At 43.6% G+C, this 14,609-nt stretch overlaps 1 protein-coding gene across 1 annotated transcript in view; it reads left to right on the forward strand.

Moving 5' to 3' along the window:
- HTR1E (5-hydroxytryptamine receptor 1E) overlaps window positions 1–14,609 on the forward strand; it is a 44,858-nt gene that overhangs the window by 15,623 nt on the left and 14,626 nt on the right. Inside the window, exon 2 of the mRNA XM_068937719.1 lies at window positions 688–1,909. The gene's annotated coding sequence lies outside the window, so the exon portion shown is untranslated. The remainder of the gene's footprint in view (window positions 1–687; window positions 1,910–14,609) is intronic.

The raw sequence follows: 14,609 nt of genomic DNA on the forward strand, positions 1-14,609 counted from the left end.
GCAAATGCTCTGTGCTGATAATTCCGAGAAGAGAGCTGAATTGTCAGTGTCACTGGATGAGGTACACAGTGTCTGAAGTACTTTGATTTTTGCGTTGTTGTCTACACACCCTTTTTTTTTTTTTTACATCAGTCTCATAATTATAGTAAGATATCAGATAAAGTTGTCTTACCTCAGCTTCAACGGAGCTATAGACTGGAATAACCAGTTAATATCATAATACCACACAGGGGTGTGGGGATGAAGACATGACAGTAAGATCAGTAGTAGAGCAACATCATTAACTTTTTTTTTTTTTTGGTATCTGTACTAAATTTTCTACAGGAAAGAACATTAATAATCTTAACTTTGACTGAGGACTGCTGTTATCCACTCACAGCATGTGGGAACACACAGGCACTTGGATAAGTCACAAAAAAGAAAACCACTTAGCATGCTGCTTTTCCTCAATGCAGCCTTTTTCTGAAGGCACAAGGCTGACTGCCTTAGGCAGAAAGTGTGTGAAGAGGAAAGTAAGGCTGGAACAGCCTATTGAAGCATATTCAAGGTCAACTCCTCTCATAGAAGACTAAGAGGTGACACTTAACTTGGAAGGTATTCTGATATGTTTAAAAAATTCACGTAATTAAATAATTCAGTGAATGAAAGCCATCAGAATTCTAATGCAGTGTTAATGGGATCTTTCAGGAATCGCAAAGATCAGCTCCAAGAGTGACATAACTACAGCCATTAGCAAGTTCATCCAAAAGTAACTGTCCGTCAAAGGTGAGTGCCTGTACATCCGCATCACCTCAACACAAGGGAGTGTGAGAAGCGGCACAGACATTCCTGCCTGCAACCACTGCAAAAGGCGTGTGGCACGCATGAAGAATCTCCTGAACTGCATCTTTTTCCTTGGACTATCAGCCCAAGCATGTGTTTGCCACACCACAATGGATGAGGCGGTTAGTAGTGCCTCCACCAAAGTGAGTGTGCAGCCAGCCTCCTGCTAGCAATCACAGCGGGATTGTCTTCTCCTTAAACAACACTGCTTCAGCAGATCGCTAGGTGAGAAGCAAATCATACTGATTCAAAACATGGAGTACCTCTTACACACACATTGAGAGGATGAGTTGCTGAACAGTCCTCACAGAACTGCTATACCATTTTGGATTGTATTTGTATTTCCTACTAAGTGCACAGGCAGTGCCAACATGACAAAAAAAAAAAAAAAAGGGGAATAAGGGCATGCAATAGCTGCTTCTTCACTGCTCATCAGCATCTCTAGGCTTCACATACCTGAGACAGCCTTGAGGCACAGGGCAGTACTCAAAACTAAGAAAAATGTGGTGGGAGGAAGACCATGCCACTCTCCTCAATCAAGGCTGCTAACATGATTGGGAAAGCCTCCAGCATAAATTTCCTGCTCCTACCAACTCCTATTGGACGTATCTTCTGTACCAAGGCCTGTGAAAAGCACCCCACAAAGCCTGAATCAGAGATTTGGCTCTTCATTTTGTATAGAATCCAGCAATAAACTATTCCAATATGGACATCTAATGGAGTTAAAAGAGCATATAAAACTGTCTACTGTGTTTCAGCATATTTAATTTGCTGCAGCAACCTCCAGCTGTTTCTGCATCTCTGTTACAACCCACCTGTGCTCTGAGAGGTGCTTTCCCATGTCAGGAAGCCCTGTGTTGCTACGCTAAATCTGACAGAGCGATGCAATGCCACGAAAGCATTAAGTTGCTCTTTGCTTTCCAGTGCAGTACAAAGTAAAGCAGCTTCCTCACTGCAGCTGGGAGAGATAAGAGAGATCCTGTGGCTTGGCCATCCCTGCAAAGAGCAGGGAAGCAGGAGGGCAATGCCCGTGGCGGTGGCTTCCTGTGGTGCACGAACTATGGGAGCCCTCAGGCTGCAACCGCAGGTTGGTGCTTCTCTCCAGTGCTTTCTCCAAACACATTCTCCTGTCACATTTTGTGGATTGTTAGGAATATGATTCACTAGCCCAGCAGCCTACTGTGCTCTATGTGTCCTGTGATAGTGCTTAGCATAAGAGCAGTGATTCATGAGCCCCCTCTTTCCAGCCCACAGCTCTGCGCATGTCCATGGGAAAACAAGAGTTTGCTTTTCACAGGTGTAGGAGATCATACCATCCCTGCCTCCCAGTCTTTGATCAGATGAACAGGGAGTCGTGTGCCTCCACATGTAGGAAGTGGTTGTGGTAAAACAGGGGCTTGGGTGAAGGGAATAGACCTACCTTAATCTAATCGAAGAAAAGCTGCTGTTATGCTAGCAACGTGCCTGAACAAGGTGTGGTACTGGTACAGCTATCATCAATTTGAAGTTGGATTTCATGTTTTTCTAAAAAAATTTCCCTGTGTAGACAAGGATTTCTTTTTTTAAATTAGAATAAGTTGAGAAGACTGGTCCACACATATAATGCATGCAACAGTGGCTATGATCAGAGTCATGCATCGTGTAGATCAGACCTCCAGAGGTCCTCTAATCCAACCTCCTGCTCTAAGCATAAAATAAAGGTTAGTGACCTGTAAAGATGTCATGCAATGTGAGGGATCGCATGAAATGATTTCTCAGGAGATTGCAAGGTGTATTGGCAAAGAGAGCAGCTGAGACATTACTCAGTGCTGCCAAGGATGCTGCAGCTGGAGACAAGGAAGATCAAGAAATAGCCATCACATAACAATTACAATCCGACTCTGACCCTCCAATCTTCCCCATCAGGGTGTTCAGGTGGCGCAGGGCCAGAACAAACTCCAGGCAGAGGATGACTGTACTTTGGACCCACTGGGGGAGTTTCAGTGTGACAAGGCAGACAGAGTGCTCTGAGCTCTGGTGCAGAGACACTGATTGGGATGGTCCATCTGAGCAAAAAACATTAAAAACAAGTGTTAGTCTCTCCCACTTCTGCCCAGGTTGCTCGCATAATCACTTTCCTCTGATATTAAGATAGCCATTCCCAGTCCTGGCCACCTGATTCCCAACAGGAGTAGAGCATTTCTGTGACAGGCCAGCCAGGATTGCCATAGGTCTGGAATACGAGCAGAGAGATGGGGGTTTACCAGCAAAAATGCTTGGGCACTGCTGCGGTAAATCCTACATCAGCAGCCTTTTCTTCTACAGTCCTGTACACAGCCTCTGTGCTCTCAGCCCAACACAGCCTCCTCATGTCTGCATAGCACCAAGCAGCTCCCCGAATGCCCATCACCATCTCTAATGTCCCATCGCAGCTCCTTTCTTCCACAGTGTGAATGTGGTGGGTTGCAGTAGTGCTAGAAGAGAGCATACTTCATTCCAAGGGTGTGGACGAGGGAACCAGGAGTACCTCTAGCCAGCAGTGATTTAGCTGATGTATTGTAAGTCTACCACGACTCTTGCCCACCAAGGAGAGAAAAATTCTCCTCTAAAGTATTTACAAAGAACTTAAACAGTGACCCAGCTGGGCAGTCAGTGCAGTAGTATGGAAAGTAGCCTGTAGCACAAGCATTTATCTGCAGTGTGGCTGCTTTCACTTGGACCAGTTTAGCCCAAGGAGACTATCTCAAAAGCAGGTAGATGAGAACTGCTTACCAAGACATGCCTCAGAGGTGCTCAGCTGGAAGGCAGGGAGCCTACCTCCTTCTCTTGATCAGTACAAAGCATGCTGCAGAACCTCTGGTAGCTGCTTTCTCACTTAAATTAGTTGATGACTGTAATTAACATATGAAATATTTTAAACCACTTTAGCTTGCATAAGTCATATCTTACAGTCATTGCCAGGAGAGCATGTTCTGTAGCCAGCCTTAGATGACAGGCATAATTAGAAACTATTTGCTGTCCACTCTGCAACCTAGCCATGAAAGGGGCAGAGATAATATAGAAAAGCGCAAAGAAGGGATGACAATAGTAAATGGGGAGGAGTTAGTGGAAAGACCACAAACTGAGTGAAGCTGCCTCGTCTCTGCATTTTGTGGCCCTTGCAAGGGGGTTGGCTTTGGTGCTGGGCCAAGGATTTAGCCCCTCACTGCAGTGGGCAGCTGCCACTACAAGCTTCCCTGTCCTCATGGCATTTGCAGGCTGTACTCTTGGCCACACCACAGCCACGCAAAACCCAATATCAGGCACTGTGGGATGGACACAGTGCAGGGCCAGCATAGCCGTGGAGGCAGCAGCTAGAGATCTCTACAGTGTCCCATGCTCTAGCATAGGACGGTTTTTGCTGCAGTAAGATTGTATGTTAACTGCAATGATGAGTATATTTGCTCGCTTCCAGATTTGGCCATTGACAAAACACAGAACACACTTGATTCCTTCTGATACTGTTAGAGATTGCATAAAAAGTGTAAACTGAGAATGATATAGAGCTTAAGCTGGATTTTATTTAAACATATGTAAGAAACTTGGGGGGGGGGGGGGGAGGGAAGGAATGAAGACTTTATCTGCTTTCCAGAGTCTGGTCATGACATAACTGTCAATGACTGTTATACCAGTTTGGGGGGAAATTGTTATTGGTGGGTTCATGGAGCTACAGCACCATGAAAACTAAAGAGTTCTTCAAATTAATTTTTTGTAGTAATGGTCAGAATAAAGCATTCTCATGAGATATCTTGCAAGGAACTAGGTACAATCTGGCATAGTTGTAGATATATGTTTGCTTGTGTTCCACTGATCTTTGGTAACAAAGATTGACAAAAATGATAGCACCAGAATATAACAAAAAGATTTCCTTTCTAAGTCAAAGTTTCACACAGCTCTCACTTGTACTGTCCCAGCGCACTGATATCCACAAGCAGCATTTTAAGGCTGTGTTTCATAGATGCAATCCACTTCTACACAGAGCAGAGAAATGGATATATGATGTTTGTGGCAGAAGAACAAACAAAGGAGAAAGAAAAGCAATGCCAGAATGATACTAAATGATCTCCTTCTGCATGCTTCAATTATAGTTATTTTACTCTGTGCTTCAGTACTGGGATTTGGTAACAGAGGTGGAGGTTCTGACATATTGATACAGATCAGGTAGGTAGGCTGAAGAGATTCTTTTATTTTCACTTTTTCCACTCTGACTGATTCCTTAACTTTCCAGCGCTGCATTGTGCAAAGCAGTAGTGCTCTTAAGGGGCAAGCAACAAGAGCAGATTAGGAACACTGTTATTATGGATGAGGTCTGATTTCCCAGCTCATAGCTCTCACCCTCTTCAGCTGCTCAGACTTCCCCTATGGGCTGAAAATTCCCGTGTTTCAGCTTCAAAATGACTCTTTGCAAGTCTGAGTAAAAGCATCAGCTCCTTCAGTTTTGCAAGCACAGAAAATGTTTTATTTCTCCCACATGGTGCAAGTGCTACAGTGCTGCACTTGCCTAGCTCAGAAGTGACTGAAAGCACCAACGTCAAGCTGCTGGACTCTATCGTCCCTAGAACAAGGGAGAACAAACAAGTCAAGCTGAAAGAAAACAGATCATTCATTTCAAAGCACTTTATAGTTATGAGCATTTGTGTGCCTGCTCACGTTGATTTTTTTCTGCATATCTTCTTGCAGGTTCTTGCCATAGGGCAGTCCAGGAGGGCTAAGCATGTGTGGATCCATATCCATTTTGAGATATGTCAAGTTATTTCTACTTAAGGTGTCTGGTAGGAGAACAGGCACAAACACCCCATTCATTGCAGGAGGTGCAATATAATATCAAAGAGATTTAGAATGAATGAGTCTGATTTTAAAGACAGTGAGGATGATGAACTGCAAGTGCTGGCTTGCTGTGGTTTCAGTGATGTCTCTTTCCACATGGCCGATATGGGATGCTCATGTTTTTCCCTAGTGTGGTGTGGTGTTCACCAACCATTTGTCTATCAATCAGGCATACCAAGCTTCCTCAGAGTATACAAAGAGAGTACAGCTAACAGAGGCAGCCAACAGTCACAGCAGTTTGCGCAGTAGTTCATGCAGAAAGGTGCAAAGAAGGTGTCTTCATCTCCAGTCACAGTAATGTACACTGCCTCAGATATGGTTACGGCACGCCTCAGAGCACATTCCCCAGTAGCCGGTGGAGTCGCTCCATCTGCCACGTCAAAGACTTCCACCCAGACAGACCTTCTGACGGCAGATGCAGCTCTGCAGGTCTCAGGCTGCAGGGAGTGCCTGGGGACTATCTGTGAGGCTGAGCCTGACAGTCAACTTTTCTGCAGCAGGTGTGCTGTTGTTGATAAGTTGTGTCACCTTGTGTCAAGGAGTTGTGAGAGGAAGTAAGCAGGCTGCATAGCATTCAAGAAGAGCATGAGATAGAGAGGATATTCTCAGAGACCCTAGAGCTTCGACAGTCTCAGTCCCCCACAGCAGTGGAGATGTAGGCGGGCTCTGTGCCATGTGGCACAGTAAGTCATAACTCTGTAGAAGATGACGGCTGGAAACTGGTCATGTCTCATATGAGGAGGAAGCTCTTGCTCCTCCTCAAGACTTGCAGTTGATAAACGGGTTCAGTGCTCTCCAAGCTGAGGCATGGCTTCAAGTGAAGCAACTGGGTTGATGGACCCTGTGCCACACAGAAACACACAGAAGAAGCGGCAAGTGATTATAGTGGATGATTCCCTGCTGCAGGGGACAGAAGCATCTGTCTGCCAATCTGGCCACTTGTCTAGAGAGGTTTGCTGTCTGCCGGGGGCTCGAATCTGAGATGTCATAGAAAGACTGCTGAAGCTTATACACCCTTCTGACTATTACCGCCTGCTGCTCTTCCACGTGATCTCTCATGACATCCTCATAAGCAAGCTCAGGAAGTGCAGGCTACATGAGTGGACGGTGAGGTGGACTGAGAACTGGCTGAACTGGCAGAGCTCAGAGGGTTGTGATCAGCGGCGCCGAGTCTAGTTGGAGGCCTGTAGCTAGCAGTGTCCCCCAGGGGTCAGTACTGGGTCCAGTCTTGTTTAACTTATTCATCAACGACCTGGATGAAGGCACAGAGCGCACCCTCAGCAAGTTTGCCAATGACACAAAACCGGGAGGAGTGGCTGATACACCAGAAGACTGTGCAGATACACCAGAAGCCATTCAGAGGGACCTGGACAGGCTGAAGAGCTGGGCGGAGAGGAACCTCCTGAAGCTCAACAAAGGCAAGTGCAGGGTCCTGCCCCTGGGGAGGAATAACTCCATGCACCAGTGCAGACTGGGGTCTGACTTGCTGGAAAGCGGCTGTGCAGAGAAGGACCTGGGAGTCCTGGTGGACAACCAGTTGACCATGAGTCAGTAATGTGCCCTTGTGACCAAGAAGGCCAATGGTATCCTGGGTTGCATGAGGAACGTGTGTTGCCAGCAAGTCAAGGGAGGTGAACCTCCCTTTCTACTCAGCCTTGGTGAGGCTGCATCTGGAGTAGCCAAATGTCTCTCATACAAGAGAGACCTGTCATCCTCCTGGAGCACGTCCAGCAAAAGGCTACAAAGATGAGGAAGGCACTGGAGCATCTCTCCTATGAGGAAAGGCTGAGAGAGCTGGGACTGTTCAGCCTGGAGAAGAGAAGACTAAGGGGGAATCTTATCAATGTCTATAAGTTTCTGAAGGGAGGGTGTCAAGAGGATGGGGCCAGACTCTTCTCCGTGGTGCCCAGTGATAGGACAAGAGGTAATGGGCACAAACTGAAACACAGGAAGTTCCATCTGAACATGAGGAAAAACTTCTTTACCGTGAGGGTGACAGCACTGGAACAGGTTGCCCAGAGAGGCTGTGGAGTCTCCTTCCTCGAAAGTGTTCAAAAGCCATCTGGACAGAGTCCTGGGCAACATGCTCTAGGCAGCCCTGCTTGATCAAGGGGGTTGGGGGGGTTGGACTAGATGATCTCCAGAGGTCCCTTCCAACCTCAACTATTCTGTGATTCCGTGACATGAAGCTGGAATTCATTTCACAACCGTCAGCCACCTAAAAATTAAGGGTCCAGTTTAAAAAACTTGTCCATGCTCCTTAAAGCAGTAGAGAAGAATAAGCATCTCAAGCAGGTAGCTCAGCTAATGGTCCGATGGAGTCTAAGGCAGGAAGAGTAAATTGCCTGCCAGAGGTATCTCTTATCTTTCTTACTCCAGAAAATCAGGTGGCAAGTTTAGACTTGAAGCCTAACAGAGAGCTAGCGAAAGGCTGGTGGGAGGATTCCCACCAAACAGTTGTGATAGGGACTATTCTGTGTGCCCTTTCAGTAAAGCTTGCTCCATCTTAAGTGCAGTGGCTTTAATGTTCGGAGCTTTAATGTTCAGAGCTTTACTGTTCCACCCCAGCTCTCTGTGTGACTGGAGAAGATGCTTCATCTCTCCGCCCTTTAGCTTGTCCATCTATAAAAAGAAAACTCTGGTACTGTTTTGCTCAGCCAGGATCCTCAGAGCAATCATTCACCCCGGAGATGTAATGAGTGCTGAGGAACGCTTCTGCTCCTTGCTGGGCACCAGAAGACATCTTGCTCTACTTCCTCCCAAACCTGAGTACGCAACTTAGTGGAATTTAGTCTTTGGACATCCTAGGAAATTATATGAGAGTAGTGGACACTGCAAGACTTACCTATTACCTTAGCCTGAAGATGTAGTTGCCCAGAGGGAGTGCTTTGTTTGCCAGTTAATGGGAATGATACTTAGCACAAGCCAGGAGAAGGTACCAGTGAAATAAATACTTTATCTGAAAATGCAGGTGAAGTCCAAATGCAGATTACCCACTTATAACAGTAAGAGGTGGGTGAACAGATAGGAGAGAAAACTACTTTTTAGCTACCTAGCCCTAGATTTTCTACAGAGGTTTCTCTCGCTCTGTATTAGCCATCTGATTATTAGTTTAGGAAATAAACTGATGCATATATTCTGGGAATCTAGTTATTCTACAGCTGTAGTTAAACTGTCATCAAGGAATATTTTTGTTTGGAGTCAGATACATCTGTTTATATCTTAAACCTTTCGTTTGGATCTATTCTGATTCAATGATTTTTGAATGCTATATTCCTCATGATGATTAGTACCAAGTCAGCTCAGAAATAAACTTGTGCAACAGAGACACAGATTACAGCAGCTCCTTTCCTTAACCCATGTTCTGTTCTGTTGCGTTGGTATAACTTCCCAGGGGCTCCACTAAGTCAATAAGGAATACTTAACCTTGTGCAAGCTTTCGCAGTGCAAAATTTGCTCAGTTTGGTAGGTTTTCTCTCCATTTAATGGCACTCAGATCAGTATGTGGCATTGGAGATGAAGAAAAAGAAATAAGGTTGTTTTGTGTTGCCTGGTGATCCCATTTCACAGGGCAGGAGGGGTGTCAGTCCTGACAGCGTCTCTGGAAAGGATTAGCGCTGCTTTCTGGCTAGATGCTGCGTATAGTCTGATTTTGTAAGCAATGCTGTGATGGGTATCTGCTGCAAAGCGAGAGCTAGCAGGGCTTCACATGTGAGACGAGGAAGCCTCAGACACCAAGTGAGGATCACTCAGCCCTTGCTGGGTGCAACAGTGTCACTCAGTATTCGTTCCCTTGTTTTTATCATCTCAGAGGCAGATGAGTCAGCACAACCATGGCACTCGTGATTAGAAATCAAAAATCCTCAGGCTTTCAACACATATTTCAGGAATAGCATAACAATCATACAATTTCATGATATTTTGAAGAGGTATATGCAGGCATGCAGCATACATACACGCACACTTTTAGTCCCTGTATGAATTTGAGAATATATGGTATTTGAACTTCATAGAACTGATGAACTTTAAAACATCTCATTTTGTTATATTTACCTCTGATCCTGTCGTAAGTTCTACACAGCGACTATCTGTAGCTTCCAGAAGTAGACGTCTGGTAAAAAGAAAGCGACACACGCTCCTCTACTACCACCCATCATCTCCTTCATTTTCTGAGACAGATTAAATCAAGGCTTTGCTTGTGCTGATGACTGAAGTACTCTGGTTTATTCCAGGAATTAATATTGTTCTTAATGAGAAAAATATACTTGAAATGCTCACAGTAGGTGTGAAACACAGCGTGCCTCTAAAATTAGTGTTCTACCACTGAGACAGGAATGGGCGGGGGGGGGGGGGGTTCTGTTTAATTTTTTGGGTTCTGTGACCCTTCACTTGTTAGCATGATATAAAGATCTCTTATTTGCTATGACTGTTAGCTGCTGCAGCAAAACCCAGCCAAAGGAAAACCAAATGCTTGCATTACCATTTCTGTTTAATAAAGGGGTTTGACATGTTACTAGTTGTGGGATTAGTCACTAGTGCAACCCATAGTCTTCTGTGATCAGCATAACTAATCTACTACAAACAGGGAAAGTGGAAATATGGTGTATATATACTTGAAAAATATATGGCATTAGTGGCATTAGTGGCATTAGTGGCATTCCACTAATGAGTCTCAGACAAAAACTGTCCTTTCTCTCACTCTCTCACATACACAGGCTCCTGCTATCAGAACATACACTATTTGAGGCAGAGTTTGGTTCATCATATTTTATTATACCTGTTAAAAGACAGCTCAATCCTTACAATGTAGTGGATGAACTTTCATAATTACTCTATATTTATGTTTTATTTGTGGTGTAATTATATTGTTCTGATGGTTTTTGACAGCTAATTACCACTAATGCATTTAATGACGTGTCTGAAATACTTGATATTCAATTGGTTTCATAATAATATATTCTACTTATCTTGTATTTACACTGTATTTGCTCCAGACATGCACTTACATTGCCAGTTATGTCAGCTTAGTTGCAATTAAAAGTCTCCAAAGACAAAAATATGGTTTAATTATCCCAGGTCATGGAAAAAATTAAACATCTTAGTTTGGTTGTTGGTTTGGAGAAAAAGTATGCCTTCAAACGAAAGCTATAATTAAAACTATCTACCAGTAAGGCCCCAAAGAATGTAACTGCAGTGTCACAGCAAGCACTGTATGATCCAGGTAACCAAATACTTATCCATATGTGCTGTCAGTTCAGCTATTGTCTGGTGCTGATCTGTGGGTTCCCGTGGCTCTCACTACGAAGAGGAAAGTCCCAGAAATAAAAGCACTCACTCATTCTCTTCTTCATCTAATTTTTCAGGAAGTATTCACCAGGTTTAGTTTGAGATAAAATTTTAACTAAGAGCATTGCTGGGGACACTGTTATGAATGCTTCCCCTTCTGCTTAACTTCCGCTCCATGAATGTACTGCCTCTGATGTGATGGCCCAGAGAAAATACCCTCACTGCCCCACGTTTGGAAAATAAGATGAAAACATGCCACCTTCCAAAGCTGAAGCAATTGTGTGACCATTTGCTGCAGCTCTGCATTGCCCCATGTGCCTCTCCACACACGCTCTGTAGACCCCTCCCAGGCGCAAGCTAATCCATGGTGCCTCACTACAGCCAGATGGCTCATGTGCACGGGACAGGACTTGGGCAATAAATGTTTTGTCGAACAAAGAGGGATTTTATCCTTGAGCTTTTCCATTAGGGTGCTGGGCATCATCACATGGACCATCTACTGATTTTCCCCCGTGCTTGCAGTGAGCTTACTGGCCAGATGGAAATCCCATGCTTGCAGTCCCCAGCAGCAGTCTCATGCTGCTGGCCTGATGGTTTCACCACCATGAGACATTATACAGCACGAGTAGGGACCCACAGTGCCTTCTGCTACCATAAAACTGTTTACTCAGTCATACAATATTTTCCTTTCAAATTAAGTCTAGAGACTTTGTGTGAGTCATCTGCATTATTTTATCATCTAGAAATTGGGCGTATATTCACTAGGGCTTAATCTGAAATCTTTTGGCTACAGTGGAAACATTCCCGTTGATTTCAAAGGGTTTTGGATCAAGCTTCAAGGTGTTTAATATGCTAGCAAGTTTTAGTCTATCAAATTTGTTCATTTGGACTTTTATGAATTGCAGAACAGTTGTGTACAGATCCAAGTCATGTGGAGAGTAAGTAAATCCCATTGTCATCAGTCTCCTGACACAGAATAGCAGCAAGAAGCAAATATTGACTTTAAAAATAATGCATGTACGGTGACATTTAGCTTGTATAAAGTGATAGTCTCCATATAAAAGAAATAGCACCATTTCCCCAGAGCTGGATAAATGATATTCATAGGTAAATATTTGTGTGTCTTTGGCAAGTCTCTAAGCAGCAAGATGAGAAATTGAGATGGAAAATGTATTAACAGATGAAGATTCAATGTAGATTTTCCTTGCAGTTTTTCTCAAAGCATTTGGGAGCCCTTGAAAAGCAGATGCTTCCTTTTCTACTTAGTGCTTTAAATACAAAATAACAAAATCGTAAGACACCATGACATAATAGGCTCCTGCCACTGATTTCATGCCCCTGCCATTCATGCTGTGCTATGCTGCAAGGGTCCTAGCCTGAAAGCACTCCTCCAAAAGCAAACTTAAAGTATCTGAGTAATTTAGGAACCTCAGGCCCATTTTCAGGAAGGATGTACGCACCCAGGAGCCAATGTTTCGTTGTCTTTTAAGGATTCTATGGGCAAGTTTTTTCTTTTTTTTCCAGTGGGAGTTAAGTGACCTAAGCAACTTTAATAACGTAATGTCTGTATAATGGGTGCTTTCTGGTGTATGAGGAATGATTGTACAGACTAGGACTCATCAGGTAGGAAAGAGAAGACCGAGGGTCTGACTGCTGACAGCAGAGGCTGTTAAAACCACAGGTGACCCAGAAAAGGTGGCTAGGGAACAAGTGTTTACCATAGGGAACTACTGTTCCCACTATTTAAGTTATTTTTAAGAAGGGACATAAAACAATGAAGATCAAGTAGGATTTCAGCTGTGTGCCAGGAGATGAGCACAGCTCATCAGCAGGTAACAGCGCGGATGAATTCGTAGCACTACCTCCACATTAGGGGCTGCAGGCAAGTCAGTTCCTTTGCCCCAGGTTGCCCTCTGGTAAACTGCCTGTCCTTCCAAAAGTGTTAATAAGTGAGGAATCATGCAATACCCCCCCCCCCCAGGCCTGTATGCAGGATGGCAAGTGTTGCATTTGCAAACTGCTTTGGGATCTTCAACTCAAATAGAGTAAAAATACGAATTACCAGCTGCAGAGAACACCCAACTGTAGTTCCTTCAGTGACTTCTTCTAGTCATGCTAGACATAGTCCCCTTATTCTTCACGGGGATTTTCAAGATGTTGCAGTGAGGTGGTTTAAAAATTGGCAGATGAAATGAATTTCTTTCTAATAGAAGACTTTAAAAAAAATACTTCCCCTACATAAGTTTTTTTTCTAGCAAAACTGATTTTATCTACAACCATTTCAAAAGTTCTACATGACTTTTGTTCCAAAAGGGCTACAGGAGGAGAGTCACAACTAGGCAGTTTTGTTTCTAGTGATGAAACAAACTAAACATTACTTTAGTCCGTAGGTTACTGGCCTTCGAAATAACTTTTGTTATTTAAAAAATTTCTGTTCCTCAAGCTCTGTGGAGAGTTCTTCCATTCTCCACACAACTGAAACCTCCAGAGAAGTCAAGAATTACAAATAAGAGTAGATTATTGATCAAAACAGGTTTTGAATAATAGATTTTCTTTTTGTAAGCCCATTCGAAAATGAGAAACAAAGGAGAAATAAAGGGAAAACAAAGATCTTTTAGTTAGAGAGATTAAACTGTTGTGACCGAGGGGATAATAAGATATTTTGTCCGTGGATCTATTTTTTGAAGCAAGAGGGTTTTTTTTCAGAAGATAAAGGAGCAAAGCCATCTCCTCCCCAAGTCTTCCAGTGCCTTATTGGGCCATCTTCTATTTTCTTAACCCAGCAAGACTCCTCTTAGAAAGGGAAATCTCTTCCTTACTGATCTCCCAGTCCCATCACCGCAGTGTACCTATATTTAGAATTGCCGGAAATTGTGTGGAGGCAATTACTTCACAATTAAACCTTTCCAGCCAACGTTACAAATATCTATCCCTGGGCCACCAACCAGTCAAGCGTCCCAAGCGTTGTCCTTTACTAAGGAGGTCCATAAATCCTGGAAATGTCATGCTCCTCTTCTCTCTCTTTCCAGCCCTCCCCCTTTATGAATTACATGGAGGGATTTCAAAACTTAGCTGCCAATGTCTAATATGGTATCTCATTATCCGAGCTGTCCTCCCACCTGTATTTTATCTGATTGCAGCTCTTAGTCATGCAGTCAATGAATAAATAGTTTGAATGAGATTTTTCAACAGTAGGAGGAAAGATTATGGAGGGCCCCACGGACCCGCCAATACTCAGCATGTGTGCTCTTTTGTTGTGTGCATGTGCGGGTGTATTTCTAAACCATTCAGTAAAACAAAAGGGAAGTACAGAGCAAAATAATGACACCAAAAACAGCAGTAGGTACTGCAGCGGCACCAAACCTATGGCAAATGCCTTCCCTTAAAGTGACTCACTGTTCCACAGCAAGAGATTTGTTCCATCACCAGATCTTTAAGGTTTATACATTTTCCTGAGCAAATTTCTTATTTATTATCTTTTAAAAATTCATAACAGGTATCAGTGCCCTGGTCAATCTTATAAAAATAATGTAGATTTTAAAAAAGCTTAAAAAATTAGTCAAAATCATGGGGAGGGAATATCCGTAACATGACATCTCTTAAAGATGGACACAAAAAGAAAATTCAGAGAAAAAGTCTTTTTTAGTGGTGAACAG

The sequence above is a fragment of the Struthio camelus genome, chromosome 3 (assembly GCF_040807025.1).
Source record: "Struthio camelus isolate bStrCam1 chromosome 3, bStrCam1.hap1, whole genome shotgun sequence".
Lineage (NCBI taxonomy): Eukaryota > Metazoa > Chordata > Aves > Struthioniformes > Struthionidae > Struthio > Struthio camelus.